Here is an 18304-nt window from a genome sequence, read left to right as displayed (position 1 = left end):
GGCCCCGGGGACTCCCACTTCGCTGCAGGGCTTGGTGTGTCTCCAAGGAGCCCCCATTTCCCTCTGTGGGGGAAGACGTCTCCTCCGGCAGTACACAACCATTCAAATAAGTCAGAAAACATGCTGACATGCTTCTCTTTCTCATTTTTAGTCCAGGGAGAGTATAACCAGAAAGGAAAATAAAGAAGCCTGTTCATTTAGCTTCAATTTCTGTGATACCTGAGGTTACCATGCTGGGTGCATGTGTCTAATTAAAACAGTTTCATACTGACAAAGCTCTGGGGAGTTCGGTCTTCGCCCTCAACATCCACAGCCACCCCTCCCCTTCTCAATTCTCCAAGGATGCTTCTATTTTTAGAAGCACAGAATCAGCTCTGGAAGGTCACCTCGCCCAACCTCTCAGCCTTGACTGCTTCTGCTGGGGGATGAGGTGCTGGGAATCTGTTTGGTGGCTAAGGCAGATGGGATTACTCTGTATCTTCATGCATTGCTGGCCTCATGTAAATAAATGACCACACATCGAAAGCCAGGCTCTCCTAGACCCCTGACCTCAGGAGTTGCAGGTGGCGGGGCCTGGCCCTCTGGTGTGGAGGTGAGGAGGAAGGATGAGAATTCTGCAGGAGTGAGGATGTCACACGGGCAGGCGCTGGCCTGCTTGTGTGCTACTGGGTTCTGCACTGCAGGGGGAGCATCTGACCCAGCTTCCTGCTGGTGGCACAGGAGAAAGAGAAGCAACGGTTGTCCCCACAAATTGTCTTTTTCCTTCCTTACCCCCTGGCCTATTCCTTTGCTCTCTGTCTGCCTTAAGTAGAAGGGTCCAGACACCGCTCTCCCCGCAGTGTGCCTCAAAGCATCTAGCCCACTCCTGTCCTCTCCTCCTGCCTAGAAAACCTAGGTTACACAAAGTGGAACGGGAGTGACCAGAATCATGCCTATGGAGCTTCATGGCCACTGGCCTTCTCAGCACACAATCCCCAAGGGCCCACAGGGCAGAGGTCTGCAGGGTCACGATACGGCACCTCAGGCCACTGCACGGCACGGAACGGGGTATGCCCGGTTACTTTTGTGCTAAGCACATTTCTATCCAACGTAGACCCCATTAACGAATATTTATATTATATGACTGTTTGCTCATGAGTTAAAAGAATCAGAGCTTCAGACTTGGTGATACTTTGGAAGGAGAACTAGGGCTAACATCCACATTTGTACTTGAAAAAAATCTGGCAAGTTAAAGAAATAGGCATCAAAGAGAAAATGCTTGCTTTGATTTCCAAGTGCTTTAAAAATAAATCATTAACATTTTTCTATGTTGGGAGAGTAAAACTGATAAAATTCAAATGCAGAAATTTTTAAGTAAAAAGTAAAATATTCCCTTTTTTATGTATATACCACCTATATTGCTCATTTCTGCAGAGTAACACTATAATCATCCATATTTTTCTTTACATACAGGCATATATCCACCCACCCACCCATTCACCCATCTGTCCATACATACACACATACATGAATCCATCCATCCATCCATCCACCCACTCACTAACTGTGTTAACATTTGCAGTGGTTGTTGAGCATCACTTTTTGTCAGGTATTCGGAGCTGTACCTACAGTGGAGAACAGACACGGTCCCTTGATGAGAGACAGACTTGCTAAGAGAGGGAACAGGGGTTGATGGCACCTACCGCTACCTCTGCTTTCTCCCCGTCCGCTGATGCTAACTTGAGGTCAAGAAGCTATAGATTCTGATGTTTGTAAACATTCCATTAAACCGGTGGTTCTCAACCAGGAGCAATTTTGCTTCCTCAGGGGACATTTGTTATAGCTGGAGAAATATCTAATTGTCAAAACTGGGGACATGAGTGTCTTGCTGACATCTAGTGGGTTGAGTCCAGGGACATTATACATACCGAAGTGCCCATATTATTAGTAAAAAATTTTCCAGAATGCTGATAAAAGTCAAACATAAGAAAGTAAGTGGAGCATTTGATTTCTTTTCAGCTTGCCAGGAACCAAACAGCAGACATGTCACTGGTGGCTGCGTGCCCTGGGGGGCGGCGGGGGCGGGAGACAAAGGGAGAGATACGTCATTCAGAGCAATGCTTCATTTGCTCTTGCTTTGTGTGGCCAAGTTCAGTATCGATGACAAGATGTATAGGGAATTCATAGCAACTGTGTATGAATTCTCCACCTGCCAATCTGTAAATACTTTTGGTGATATGCTTGCCTGTAATGGTCTGTGATAGCTCAATTTTTTGCCTAACCTGGACACTTTTGCATTCCTCTTGCTGGATTTTTCTGGTGAGCTCTTTCTCAATTCCATAAAGTTCTAAGAGGGCTGCCACAGGAATCCAGGCTCACCAAAATATTCATGGCACAATCTACTACTGTCTGTTCAGGGTGAGTTATGTGGCCTGAGCAGGGTCACTTAGCGTGCTCTGAGACTAGAAAATCAATACTGAGAAATTCTCATTCCACTGGGGTATTCACTAGGAGGGGGTGAAACCAGGACTGTTGTAAGGTTCTTGTAATATATAGTAAAAATGATACAATATAACTTTAAGTTAGGTTGTGCATGTTAAAGATGTATACTACGAACCCAGAAGAAATTACTAAAATACAAGGATTTATAGCTAATAAGCTAAAAAAGGAGATAAAATGAATGCTTTAAAATATTAAATTAATCCAAAAGAAGAAGAAAGAAGGGAAAGGCATAAGATCAGAAGAGATAATTCCGAAATAAAAAAAAGTACAGAGGACTTCCACCAAGATGGAGACGTAGGTGGAAGCACTTCGCCTTCTCACACAACCAAGTTTAAAAACAACAAAGTTCTAGCAACAAAAACACAGCCAAACCACAGAAAATTGAACTACGCGGAAGTCTGACAACAACAAACCCTTCAGCCAAACCAGTAAGAGAGGCAGAGCCAGCAGCAGAGTGGGGTCAGGCAGGAAAGATCCACCAGACCGACCCAGGTGCCTGACCCAGGTGTGCCAGCAGCCGTGGGCGGATCCCAGGTGTGGAGAAGCAGGCGGACCTACTGAGGGTGCAGGGCGTTGGACCCACTGAGAGTGGATCTCGGTCATGCATTCATACACAGATAAACCAGTGAAGGAACTAGCGATGGTGAGATGGACTGTGCAGGCCCCAGCGGCGGGAAGAGGCAGAGGGGACTGTCTTTGTCCCTCTCTGACCCCGCCCCCACATACAGCATCACAAACCAGTGACCTGGGTGGCCCCACCCTGGTGAACACCTAAGGCTCCGCTCCTCATACGTAACAGGCAAGTAACAGGCACGAACAGATCAAAACATGGCTCAAGAACAACTCAGAGCCCCAGAGCCAATAAATCTAAGCAATGAAGAAATAGCCAAACTTTCAGAGCACACAGTTCAAAACACTGGTGATCAGGATGCTCACAGAACTGGTTGATTTTAGTCACAAATTAGAGGAACATATGAAAGCTAAACTAATTGAAATGAAGGGAAATGCACAGGAAACCAATAATAATGGAAAGGAAACTGGGACTCAAATCAAGGGAGCAGACCGGAAGGAAGGAAAAAATGACCAAACAGAAAAGGATGAAGAAAAATGAATTCAAAAAAATGAGGAGAGGCTTAGGAACCTTCAGGACATCTTTAAACACTCCAACATCCTAATTATACAGGGTACCAGAAGGGGAAGAGGAGCAGCCATGAATGGATAACTTATTTGAACTAATAATAAAGGACAACTTCCCCAATATGGCAAAGGAAATAGACTTCCAGGAAATCCAGGAAGCTCAGAGAGTCCCAAAGAAGTTGGACCCAAGAAGGAACACACCAAGGCACATCATCGTTACATTAGCCAAGATTAAAATGAAGGAGAGAGTCCTAGAAGCAGCAAGAGCTAAGGGGACAGTCACCTACAAAGGACTTCCCATCAGACTGTCAGCTGATTTCTCAGAAGAAACCTTCCAGGCAAGAAGGGGCTGGAAAGAAGTATTCCAAGTCATGAAATCCAAAGACCTACACCCAAGATTGCTCTATTCAGCAAAGCTTTCATTTAGAATGGAAGGGCAGATCAAATGCTTCTCAGATAAGATTAAATTCAAGGAGTTCATCATCACCAAGCCCTTATTATATGAAATGTTAAAGGGACTTATCTAAGAAAAAGAAGAAGATAAAAAATATGAACAGTGAAAGGACAGCAAACTCACAGTTATTAAGAACTACACCTAAAACAAAAGCAAACTAAGAGGACTGCTAGATCAGGAGCAGAACTATAGAAATGAAGATCACATGGAGGGTTAGCAACAGGGGAGTGGGAGAAGCAGAAGGGGGGAGAAGGTACAGAAAATAAGTAGCATAGATGGTAGGTATAAAATAGGCAAGAATAGTAGGGGAAATATAGAATCTAAAGAACTTGAGACACGTGGTCATAAACTAAAGTGGGGGGAATGGTGGGGGGGGGTGTGCAGGGTAGAGGGGAATGAAGGGGGGAATAGAACAACTGTAATGGCATAATTAATAAAATATATTTTTAAAAAGTACAATGGTAAGTTTAAACCTATTTTAATAATCATATTAAGTGTAAATAATATAAGCATCCAAATAAAAGGCAAAGACTGATTCAGTAAAATGCAACATCCAATTTTATGCTCTCTACAGAAAATTTCCTTTAACTATGAAAGTAAAATAATAGGCCCTGGTCGGGTGCTCAGGTGGTCAGCACGTCATCCTGAAATATCAAGATAGAGGACATGATCCCTGGTCAGGTACGTACAAGAATCAACCCATGAGTGCATAAATAAGTAAACACATTGATGTTTTTCTTTCTCTCTCTCTCAAAAAACCCAGTCAATAAAAAAGTAAGTAAAATAATAAAAAAGATATGTCATACTAACACAAAAAGATATCTGGAATAGCTAATACCAGATAAAGCATATGTCAGAGCAATGAATATTATCAGGGACAAACAGGGTCATTTCATTATGACAAAAGGTTCAATTCATCAGAAGCACATAACTCTAAATATTTATCCACTACATACCTTCAAATACATGTTTATTCTTGTGAGAATACACAAGTTACAGTCATAAATTTGAATACCTGAACAACACTACCAACTAACTGGTAGCAAAAAACAAAAACCCCCAAAACAAAAAAACAACAAACAACAAAAAATTCCTACAAAACACTGCTAACAATGCTAAAACAACCAAAAACAAAACAAAAACCCCAAACACTCTACCAATCAACAGCAGAATACATATTCTTATCAAGTGCACCCAGAACACTAAGCAAGATAGCCCATATCCTGGGCTATTAAACAACTCTCAATTAAACTTGAGATGATTCAAAGTATATTTTCTGGCTGCAATAAAAATGAATTAGAGATCAAATGATTTAGAAATAACAAAGAGTTATCTGGAAAATCTCGGTACTTGATAACTAAATAACTCACTTGTAAATAATCCATGGATCAAAGAAGAAATCAAAGAGTAATTAGAAAGTATTTTGACCTGAATTGATATGAAAACCCAACGTGTTAAAGTTTGTAACCCTAAGAGGAAATTTTTCATACTAATAGGCCTATATTACAGAAGAAAAACACTCCCGAGTCAATGACCTCAGCTTCTACCCTAGGAAATCAGAAAATGAAAACAAATGAAAAGCAAAGTAATCAGAAGAATGGAAATAATAAAGATTAGATAAAATAACATAAAGATCTATATTTTAAAGAATCGAGTAACCCCTAAAGAGCTAATAGGTATATGTTCTTCAGCAAGCTAGTATTGAAGATAAAATGTAATCATAAAAATACTCAATGCAAAAAAAGAGGCAAGAAAAAGAAAAGTACAGATGAAACAAATAGAAAAGGCAGGTTTAAACACTACCATATGGATAATTACACTAACTATATACACCTGATAACTTCAATTGACAAGACTGGTCAGACAGTAACAGAGCAACACTTAACTACACGTGCTGTCTACAGGAAACCCACATCAAATGCCATGGCAATGAGAGGCTAAAAAGGGATAAAAAATTAGGTGATGTAAATGTTAACCAAAAGGAAGTTGTAGTGGCCATATTGATATAAAAGAAGATTTTAGACCGAGGAATATTACCAGGAGGAAGGGGACATTAGGATCAAATCACTGAGAGGACATAATCCTAAATGAGTGTGTACCTAATATCAGAACTTCAATATATATTAAATACAGCTGATAGAAGTAGGAGGAGAAATAGGCAAACCCACAAATAGATTAAGAGATTCAACACTTTATTAGTAATTGACTGAATAGGCAGGCAGAAAACACGTGGTTGTATAAGAGGCTTAAACAATACTACCAAGCAGCTTGACCTAACTGGTATTTACTCTGCCCATCAACACTCCACCAAATAAGAGTAAAATGGACATTTTTTTTCAAGTATATGCCAAACATTCACCAAAATAAACCATATTATGAGCCATAAAAAATCCTCATTAAATTAAAAAAAGATTGAACTCTTACAAAGTACATTCCTTAACAAGAATAAAATTAAACTAGACCCCTGGCTGGTGTGGCTCAGTGGATTGAGCGCAGACCTCAAAACCAAACAATAGTGGTTCGATTCCCAGTCAGGTCACATACCTGGGTTGCAGGCCAGTTCCCAGCAGGGGACACATGAGAGGCAACCACACACTGATGTTTCTTTCCCCCTCTCCTTCCCTTCCCCTCTAAAGATAAATAAATAAAATCTTTTTAAAAAAGTAAACTAGAATTCGACCATAGATATCTGGAAAATCCCCAAATATTTAGAAATTAAACAATACTTGTCTATATTACACACAGGTTAAAGAAAAAAATCACAAGGGATACTAAAAATTATTTTGACTCAATGAAAATGAAGACACAAAATATCAAAATTTGTAGGACACAGCCAAAGCAATGCTTATAGAAAGACTTATATCATTAAAAGCTAATATTTAAAAGGAAGTATCATCTAAAACCATTTACCTGAGCTTCCATTTAGAAACACAGAAAAATAAAAGAAAATCAAACACAAACTGGATAAAAAGAAGCAAATAATATAGGAGTAGAAAACAATAAAGTGTAAAATTGGAAGCACTAGAGAAAATCAGCAAAACCAACATCCTGGGAAGACTGATCAGGAAAAAAAGTGAGAAAATGTCAATCATCAACATCAAAAGGAAGGCACATCCATGCGAACACCACAGACACTGAAATAATAAGGGGATATTACAAAACAATTTTATCCCAATAAACCTGACAACTTAGATAAAATGAACAAATTACTTGAAAGACAAAAGCCACCATGAAATTTATGATAAAAAACATTAACTGGGAATAAGGGTTATTACAGACTGCGTTTTTTAAAAAATTAAATTTATTTGGGTGACATTGGTTAATAAGATCATATAGGTTTCAAATGTACTAAAAATTCGGGACAAGAAATAGAATGTTGTACTATAACATTTTATCTAAGTAATTAAATATTAAATATTAGAGCAGCCAACAAAGCCAACACATGCAAAAATAATTTCAAAGTTAGTTTTCAAAATAAAAACCTAATAAGAAAGAAAATTATTGAAGAAAGACCCCACCATACCAAACTAAGTCATACCAGACTATTTCAATTACTGAAATAGTCTTACATCCACTAAATAAATGAAGTCACGGTTGAAAACTTTCTCACAAAGAAAACTCCATCCCATTTTAGAAAGAAATAGCACCAATGCTACGTGAGCTTTTCCAGAAGACAGAAGAGGTGGGAACATTTCTCAACTTATTATATGAGGAAAACAATATCCTAATGCTAAAACTAGACAAAGATATAAGAAAACTAGCAACCAGTGTCCTCATGGACATTGGCATGATTAGATTTAATGACATTTTAGCAAATCAAACCGAGAAATATGTTAAAAAAGATATGTATTCTGAAGTGGGATTTATTTTGGGAATGAAAGTTGGGCTTAACATTTGAGAATCTTAATAAGGTAAATCACTGTATCAACATACTAAACAAGAAAAACCATATCCATAGACACAAAACGATCATTTGACATATCAAAGTCAATACCCAATTCAGGGTAGAAACTCTCAGCAAACCAGGGATGGAAGGAGATTTCCTTCTATTAGTAGAGGCACATCTATAAAATCCTACGATTAACATCCTACTCAAAGGTGAAGGAATGAGCACTCTGCCCCCAACATCAGCCAGCATGGCTGGGATGTCTGTTCTCACCACTTCTGTTCGACACTGTACTAGAGGTTCCAGCCAGTGAAAGTAGGCAGCAATCAAATACATACACATCGAAAAGGAAGAAGCAAGACTGTCTTATTTGCAGATACAGTGATTGTTTATGGAGAAGATCCTGAGGAATCTATAAAAAGCTACTAACACAAGTTTAGCAAGGGCAACGAGGGCAGTACAAAAGCAACATTATTGCTACATACTAGAAATGAAACAACTGAGAATTGAAACTTAAGAAGAAATTTACATTTATACTTTCAGATAAATTTAGCAAATTATGTACAGGACCTATACACTGGAAGCTACAAAACACTGCTGATAAAAATTAGATAAAACTGAAATAAATGGAGAACATTCATGAATCAAGAGATTCAACTTTGTTGATATCAATTCTTCCCTAATTGATCTATAAATTCAATACAATTTTTTAAATAAAATTTATTGTATTTTTTTCATCCTCACCCAAGGATATGTTCATGAGAGAGAGAGAGAGAGAAAGGAAGAGGGAGAGAGAGAGGGAGGGAGAGAGTGAGAGAGAAATAGAGGATGAGAGACAAATATCAATTGGCTGCCTCCTGTTTGCACTCAGTCTGGGACAGAACCCGCAACCTTTTGGCGCACGGGACAACATTCCAACCAACTGCGCCACCCAGCCAGGGCTCAATACAGTTTCAACCAAAAGCCCAACCTACCTTTTGTAGACGGTGACAAACTGATATTAAAATTATATGGCAATGCAAAAAAGCTAGAATATTCAAAACCAATTTGAAAAAATCAAAATTGGAGCCCCTAACACTATCTAGTTATGAAATGTGGAATAAAACTACAGTCATCAAGATGGTGAGGCAGTGGCCAAAGGACAGACACAGTGATCAATGAAACAGAGTGAAGAGGCCAGAAGTAAACATCCATTGGTATGGTCAAGTGATTTTCTAGAAAGGTGTCACATAATTTAATGAGAAAAAGATACTCTTTTCAATAAACAGTGCTGAAATAGTTGGCTATCTATGGGGGGGGGGCCAAAACGAAATTTATTTATTTAAAAATTGTGTACTTTTTCTTACATGCTTAAACTTCAGTCACCTTCGAAGTACCTTCACTTGACGCAACACATCTATGGAGACTTTTTTTCCACGGCTCAAAAATAGTTTTTGAACTCGCCAGTTTTGATGCTTTTTAGTACTTCTACCATTTTTTTGTTTCACCTCTTCCACAATGACAAAACATTTCCCTATGAGGACTTTTCTCATCTGGGGAAATAAAAAAAGGTCTCCTTGGGAGAGATCAGGTGAATAGGGAAGGTGAGGCACAGGGAGGAAGCCATGTAGTTTTGGTCAAAAACTGAACACTGAACATGGTGTGGGCAGGTGCGCTAGTAAATCACCCATCATGAAATGGGCAAATGCACTGAAAGAGTCTTCAAAAAATTTTTCACTAATGCTGAGAGCAGCTTCTCACAACAACACCAGCTGGTACACTGATACAGATGGGTTCCAAGAACGTTCACCTAGTGGGAGAAGGCTGTACTACAAGGTCCCTGCTCTCCAGAAGATAAGTCCAGGGTTTTTGGGGTCCCCTCTCATGTTTGCAACCCACGCACAAAAACATGACCTTTCCTTCACATGCTATGAAAAGCATTAATTAGAAAAGGATCATGAATCACGTAAGAACTAAAACTATGAAACTTGTAGGAAAAAGCATAGAAGAAAATGTGACTTTGGGTTAGACAAAGATTTCTTAAATGGACACAAAGAGCACAAGGCATAATAGAAAAAAAAAACCAATAAATTACACTTCATTTAAGCTCAAGACTTTTGCTCTTCAAAACATATTGTTAGAAAAGGGAAAGGTTAATCCACTAGGTTGAAGAATCATCCCTGCAAAACACAGCTAATTAAATGCTTTCCATCCAGAATATAGAAAGAACTACAACTCAGAGAAACAACCTAGCAAAAACATGGGCAAAAGATCTGAACAGACACTTGATCGAAATTACATTAAGCCACAGTGAGGTACCATTACACACCCATTACAACCATTAAAGTGAAAGACTGGCCCCCAATGCAAAGCAACTGATCTGGTAAGCAGCTGCTGGAAATGCAAAATGCTAAAACCATTTTGGAAAAACAGTTTGGCAGTTTCCCTACAGGCTACATGTACACTTGCCAAGTGACCCAGAAATCCCACGCCTACTTTACCTAGGGAAATAAAATCGCACATCCGTCCCAAGACTTGTATGCAATTTTCCTGAGCCCAAACTGAAATAGAACGCCAATGTAGCATCCCATGGTGAAGAGATATACAAAATATGGCGTGTCCACACAATGGAATACTACTCAGCAACCAAATGAAATACACTACTAATAAAAGAAACGACATGAGCAATCTCAAAAGTATTACGCTGAGTGAAAAAGCAGTCACACATGAAGACAGTAGACTATGAAATTCTAGAAAAAGCAAAGTGACAGTGATAGAAAGGGATCTGCGCAAAGTGGGAACCAGGACAGGGAAGAGGAGATGGACTGCAGAGGGGCACGGGGAAAACTCTGGGGATGACGGACACATTCTGGGTCATGGGTGGTTGTGGTCCATGACTACACACGTGACAAATCCTGTGCGCTTAAAAACTAGTTCATTTCATTTTATGTTTAATTCATAGTGGGTGTTTGAAAACTCCGAGAAGATTTTGCAGAGGGACTTTATTTTTGTTTTCTAGTTTTATGTCCTTGAGTTCAGAATTATCCTATCCTGCCCTGTCCTGTTCCATTCACTTGTGCTCAAATGCCTCTGAAAATAATGGGTATTCTCTATTTGTAGGGCACATATTTTTATATGTCTATTAAATCAGGCTTGTTAATTTTGTATCCAAATATCTTTCTTCCTAGAATTTAATTTATTATGCTTTTGTCATTTAAAACATGGTTTCTTACTGCTCTATTTCATGGATAAATTATGAGCAAACATTTAAACTATGGTTAAAATATTCTAATTTCTTGGCTCACTGCAGTTTCTTAATACCCATATCCTCTCCACTTTTTAGATACAATTTTCATTTTGCTTCACTATGTCTTTGAGTACCTTTTCTCCCAGTGGTAGTTAAAATAATCTTTATTGTGCTATAATTTTTAAAATTTATTTATTTTTAGAGAGAGGGGAAGGAAGAAAGAGAGGAAAAGAAACGTCATGAGTGGTTGCCTCTTTTTTTAAAATTTCATTTAATTTTTTTATTGATTATGCCATTAGAGTTGTTCTATTCCCCCCTTCATTCCCCTCCAGCCTACACCCCCGTCCCCACCATTACCCCCCCCTTTAGTTTATGTCCATGTGTCTCAAGTTCTTTAGATTCTATATTTCCCATACTATTCTTGCCCCCCCCCCATCTATTTTCTATCTACTGTCTATGCTACTTATTTTCTGTACCTTCTCCCCCCTTCTCCTCCTCCCACTCCCCTGTTGCTAACCCTCCTTGAGATCTTCATTTCTATGTTTCCACTCCTGATCTAGCTGTCCTTTTAGTTTGCTTTTGTTTTAGGTGTGGTTGTTAATAACTGTGAGTTTGCTGTCCTTTCACTGTTCACGTTTTTTTAACTCTTGTGCGCCCCTCACTGGGGACCTAGCTGGCAACCTAGGCATGTGCCCTCACTGGGAATCAAACCAGGGCCCCTTTGGTTGTAAGCCAGCATTCAATCCACTGAGCTACACCAGCCAGGGCCACTGTGCTCTAATTCTTAAAAGAAATTTGACAGGGCATGGACTGTAGGTTCCAATCATTTTATTTTAGAATCACTTTATATTGTCACAATGTCTCCCAGTACTTCATGTTCCAGCAGGGATGTGTGATGCCCTTCTTTTGTATTTTTTTTCCTCTCAAGGAGGTTTTAAGATCTCTTTGTACTTTTTCCTTTGTATTTGTACCTTCTGAAATTTCCTGAAAAGGTATTTACACACCTTGTTCTCACTGATGTTGCTCGGTCCTCAGTGATCAAGGTTAGAATTTTTTCTCTTGCTTTAATCTCTTTTTTTCCAGTGATCAGGTGATCTGTTTACTTCGGACATTCTCTTACACGGTGTTGGTTTTCCTCTGATTCCAGTACATCCCTGATTGTCTGTATTTATAACTGAAGGGTCGAAGCAAAATCTCCTGCCTATGCTATTTTTAGTTCCTTTCCTATTATTTTCTGAAGAACCTCAAGAGAGGGTGGAGGCAATCTCATAGATCTCATCCGATGTATTTAACAGGATGTTCTGACAGACTATTCTCTAATACTACTTGTATGGTACTAACATCACCAACATTACTGAACTTTGGCTTTATAGAAGGTTACACAACTTAGGTAAAGAGAATCATTATCAAAAGACTTTAGATACCCTCATCTCCTCAATATTTTTGAGTACCACTATATGGGGGGGGGGGGCCCAGGATCACCTACAGGTTTTATGATTCACCAGAAGGACCCACAGGACCCAGAAAAGTGATACTCATAGTTACAGTTTATGACAGCAAAAGGACACAGATTAAAGCCAGCAAAGAAAAAGGTACACAAGATGCAGTCCAGGGGAAACTAGGATGAGCTTCCAGTTGTCCCCTCCCAATAGAGCCTCATGGACAGCACTTATTCTTCCCAGCAGTGGTGTGTGACAACACATGTGAAGTACCGCCAGTCAGGGAAGCTCACCCAAACCCTGATGTCCAAGGTTCTAATCGCAGGTGGCAAGGAGTGCCCACGTGATTGGCCTTAACTGCGCAGGCTCCGTTCTCCTCATCAGAAGTCAAACACCATGGCTGGGCTGAGGTACAGAAAATAGGAGTCCACCATAAACCATGTCATTAGCACAAAATGTCTGGTGTGGTAATGGCCTGGTGTGGTTAGCAGGCTGTTTTAAGGGTTTAGAGGCTGTCTGTCAGGAACCAGTCAAGGGCCAGTCCTTTCTTTGGGATGTGCAGGGTTTGAGCACGCCACGCTTGCAGACTTAACACTTTTCTGCAGGTGTGCAAGGAGCTCATTTCAACTGGCCTTTCCACCTATTTTCCTGTATTGAAAAGGGGAGAGGTGGCTGTGGTCCGTATGCTTGTGCACCCACCCATCACACTCTCACCCAGAGATCAACAGTTGGTGTCATGGAAGACGTTCTGGAAGGAGGTTAGGGAGCAGCAGGGCCTGGCAGCAGAGATGTTAGATAGGAGGGGGGAGAAGCATCATGCAATTACACTGCGAATATATAACAGAAAGGTAACTAGGAGGTTTTTGTATGTGTGGAGACTAAGAAACACGCTTTCAAATAAACCATGGGCCTAAGTAAATATCACAATGAAAATTATAAATGTATTAAATTGAATGATAAAAATATTTCAAAACAAGTGGAATGCTATATATGGTAACTTACAGTAAGAAATACACATTTGAACCCTAGCCAGGTGGCTCATTTGGTTGATGTGTCATCTCATATACCAAAGGGTTGTGGGTTCGATTCCCAGTCAGGGCACAGGCCAAGGTTGCAGGTTCAATCCCCTGTCTGGGTGTATATGGGAAGCCAATGAATGTTCCCCCACCCCCCCACCCCCCACCCCCCGTCCTCCTCCTCTCCCCCTCCCACCCTAGCTCCGCCCTTTCCTCCCTCTCTAAAATCAGTGACTGTATCTTTGGTCGAGGATTAAAAAAAAAGAAATATATATTTGATCTTTTTCCCTGTTCCTGAAAACCTTGTAAGTTCCCAAGTGATAAGAGCACCAGGAGCATCTTTTGTTCTCTCGAGGTGACTCTGAGCAGGTGGGGCTGGAAGTGGAGTTCATAATAGATCACGCCTACGTGAAGAAGCCTCCATAAAATCCCCACAGTGTTGGGTCTGGAGAGCGTCCAGACTGGTGAACACATCCACATTATCAGGAGGGGGATGTACCCCAACTCCACGGGGACAAAAATCCCCTGTGCTTGGGACCCCCTCAGACCTTGTTTGATGTCTCTCGTCATCTGGCTGTTCATGTGTATCCTTTCATAAACTGGTAAACATAAGCAAGCGTCTCCCTGAGTTCTGTGAGCTGTTCTAGCAAATAATCAAATCCAAGGGGGAGGAGGTCATGAGAAGCTCTGATTTGTAGCCACGTCAGACAGAAGTTGTGGGTTTCCTGGGGACCTACTACTTGTGACTGAAATCTGAAGTGGGGGCCAGTCTTGTGGGACTGAGCCCTTAACCTGTGGGATCCGACACCGTCTCCTGGTGGAGAGTGTCAGGACTGACTGACATTGGAGGACACCCAGCTGGGGTCAGAACTGCCTGGTGGGGGAATGACCCCTGCACACCTGGTGTCGCATGTACTGTGAGTACGGCAGTAGTGTGACAGTGAGGGAGAAACACGCAGGGCAAAATTAAAAGTTAAAAATCTGATTAAGGGGAAAATGCTAGCTTTAAATACATAATGTAACAAAATGAGGCTGAGTATCAGTGATCAAAGCATCCATCTCAAGAGCTTGGAAAAAAACAAGTTAAACCCAAAGTAAGTAGAAGGGAGGAAATAAAGAATATACGAGCTGAAATTAGTGAAAGAGAGAAAAAATATGTATAGAGAGAATTAACAAAGCCAAAAAATAGCCTTGGAAAAGCTAATAAAAATTGCTAACCTTCTTTCAAGACACATGAAGAAGAAGAGGCAGGGACAGAAAGGCACAAATGACCATGTCATGGTTGAAAATGCAACATCACCGTAGATCTCTACTAAAAGCATTAACAATATACTTTAGGTCCACATTTTAAAACTAGACAAAACATACATTTTTCAAGACACAAAGCTAATAAAATTCATGTAAGAATCAATGGCTGAAGTTTATAGTTCATTAAAACATTGAATCTATAAGTTAAGCTTCTCACTGTGAAGAAAACTTAAGACCCAGTAAAGTTCACTGGAGAATTCTATTAAATATTTAAGGAAGAAATAAAGCCAATGTTATGCAAACACTTTCAGAAAAGAGAAAGATAGGGAATATTCCCCAATTCATTTTTTGAAGCCAGCCATCATATTTTGTGTACCAAAATCTGAGACAGACATTCCAAGAAAGGCAAAATTACAGACTGATTATATTTGAACTGAAATCTAAAAATGAAACAAAATGTTAGAAAACTGAATGTAGAAAAACATGATAATATATTACTAACACATGTATTTAGTGAAATAAGGTATAAAAAGAAATAAAAGGTATAAAGTGTTGAAGAATTCATTATGTCATTGTTAGATGATATGATATGTAAAAAGCAATAGAAAAATTCTACAAATAAGTTATTGTAATTAATAAGTATGTTTATTGAGGACTGATGGGTTGATGAATATGCAGTCAGTGAACAAAAATAAATTGCACTTTTATATACCAGAAAAATAGGTTAAAAATAAAAATAGAGTAAGAACTTACTTATAAAAGCATCAAAAACAACAAATATTTTGGAAGAAATATAACCAAAAATGTCCAATATTTCTTTATAGAAAAACAAAACATTACTGAGTAAAGTTAAGAAAGGTCTAAATAAATGAAGAGGTATACCATATTTCTAGAATGAAAGGCTCTATTACAAAGAATATATATTTTCCAAACTGATCTACAGGCTAAAGGTAATCCAATCACATGGCAACTTGACAAACTGGTTCTAAAATTTTATTTGAACCTGCAGAGTACCCAAAACAGTCAAGATTCTCTTGAAGAAGAACAAACTGTCAGCCCCTACTTTACTGGACAGGAAGACCTGCTAGAGTACCATGGACTAGTGTCCAGCTTGGACTGAACTAGTACAGCATTCATGTGGGGCAAATAGACCAATGGGGCTGTACGTAGATCTCAGAAATGGACTCATGCGCATATGAATGCTTGTCTTATGTACTGGTTCTCTTCATTAGCCTGTCCACACCAATCACTGCTGTATGCTCTAAAAGGCTGTCCTCTACAGATTTACTAAGATTAACCATCTTGACAGAGTGTGGGAGGAACTGGTGACAGGTGCATGGACACATACCCACATGCGGCAAATAAAACCAAGATAATTCATAAAATTAATTATACATAAATACACATATAACACACATGTATAAGAAATGGAGAGGGGGGGTCTTCCGGCCAAGGTGGAGGCATAGGTGGAAACACTGTGCCTCCTCGCACAACCAAGTTTAAAGACAACAAAGTTTTAGCAATAAAAACGCAGACAAAACACAGAAAATTGAACTGTATGGAAGTCCGACAACAACAAACCATTCAGCCAAACCGGTAAGAGGGGCGGAGCGGGTTGAGCAGGAAAAGTCGGCCAGACCGACCCAGGTGCGCAGGCTGCAGTTGGCAGATCCCAAGCACAGGGTGGCAACGGGCAGACCCAGTGAGGGTGCAAGGCGGCTAGCTGACCACGGTCACACATTCGCGCTCAGATAAACCAGGCGAAGGAGCAAGCGGTGAGACAGATTGCGCAGGCCCCAGCAGTGGGAAGCAGCAGAGGGGACCGCCATTGCCCCTCTCTGACCCCACACCCACATACAGAGTCACAACACAGCAACTGGGTTGCCCCGCCCTGGTGAACACCTAAGGCTCTGCCCCTTATATGTAATAGGCACAAACAGACCAAAACATTATGGCTCAAGAATAGATCAAAGCCCCAGAGCCAGTAATTCTAAGCGACCAAGAGATAGCCAACCTATCAGATGCACAGTTCAAAACACTGGTGATCGGGATGCTTACAGAACTGGTTGATTTTAGTCACAAATTAGAGGAACAAATGAAGGCTAAACTAAGTGCAATGAGGAAAAATGCACAGGAAACCAATAGTGATGGAAAGGAAACTGGGACCCAAATCAAGGGAGTGGACCAGAAGGAAGGAAAAAATGACCAAACAGAAAAGGATGAAGAAACAAGAATTCAAAAAAAAATGAGGAGAGGCATAGGAACCTCCAGGACATCTTTAAATGTTCCAACATTCGAATTACAGGGGTACCAGAAGGGGAAGAGGAACAGCCACGAGTGGAAAACTTACTTGAACAAATAATAAAGGAGAACTTCCCCAATCTGGCAAAGGAAAAAGACTTCCAGGGAATCCAGGAAGCTCAGAGAGTCCCAAAGAAGTTGGACCCAAGAAGGAACACACCAAGGCACATCATAATTACATTAGCCAAGATTAAAATGAAGGAGAGAATCCTAGAAGCAGCAAGAGATAAGGGGACAATCACCCACAAAGGACTTCCCATCAGACTGTCAGCTGACTTCTCAAAAGAGACCTTCCAGGCAAGAAGGGACTGGAAAGGAGTATTCCAAGTCATGAAATCCAAAGACCTACATCCAAGATTGCTCTATCCAGCAAAGCTTTCATTTAGAATGGAAGAGCAGATAAAGCGCTTCTGAGATAAGGTCAAATTTAAGGAGTTCACCGTCACAAAGCCCTTATTATATGAAATGTTAAAGGGACTTATCTAAGAAAAAGAAGATTAAAAATATGAACAGTGAAAGGACAGTAAACTCAGTTATTAACAACCACACCTAAAACAAAAACAAGCTAAGAGGACAGCTAGATCAGGAGCAGAACCACAGAAATGAAGATCACATGGAGGGTTAGCAAAGGGGAGTGGGAGGAGGAAAAGGGGGGAGAAAGTACAGAAAAGAAGTAGCATAGACGGTAGATAGAAAATAGATAGGGGGAGGGTAAGAATAGTAGGGGAAATATAGAATCTAAAGAACTTGTGGCGTGGTCATAAACTAAAGGGGAGATGGTGGGGGAGGGGTGTGCAGGGTGGAGGGGAATGAAGGGGGGAATAGGACAACTGCAACGGCATAATCAATAAAATATATTTAAAAAAAGAAATGGAGAGGGGAAGGTAAAAGTAGAGAATGGGATTAAGTGTGCTGTGGGGTTAAATAAAATGTCAAAGGGGAGGCTTCCCAAGAGAGTACCTTTTGAGCAAGGGCCTGGGGCAATGAGGTGAGGAGGCAGCTAGTGCTGCAGACCATTTGCTGGGGACCACTCCACACAGGCCAAGGGGCAAGTGCAGGCGCCTGAGGTGGGAGTGAGCCGCTGTATCTGAGGAAGGGAAAGGAGACAGTGAAAAA

The 18304-nt window shown here is 40.3% G+C and overlaps 1 protein-coding gene across 3 annotated transcripts in view; it reads right to left on the bottom strand.

The window, feature by feature from the left end:
• Positions 1-18304, bottom strand: part of SYT9 (synaptotagmin 9) — a 179409-nt gene that overhangs the window by 48026 nt on the left and 113079 nt on the right. The window lies entirely within an intron of this gene.

The sequence above is a fragment of the Artibeus jamaicensis genome, unplaced genomic scaffold, assembly GCF_021234435.1.
Source record: "Artibeus jamaicensis isolate MK-2021 breed Jamaican fruit bat unplaced genomic scaffold, CSHL_Jam_final contig_759, whole genome shotgun sequence".
Lineage (NCBI taxonomy): Eukaryota > Metazoa > Chordata > Mammalia > Chiroptera > Phyllostomidae > Artibeus > Artibeus jamaicensis.
The sequence above is the reverse complement of the archived record's forward strand: the minus strand, read 5'-3'. Positions and strand labels throughout refer to the sequence as shown.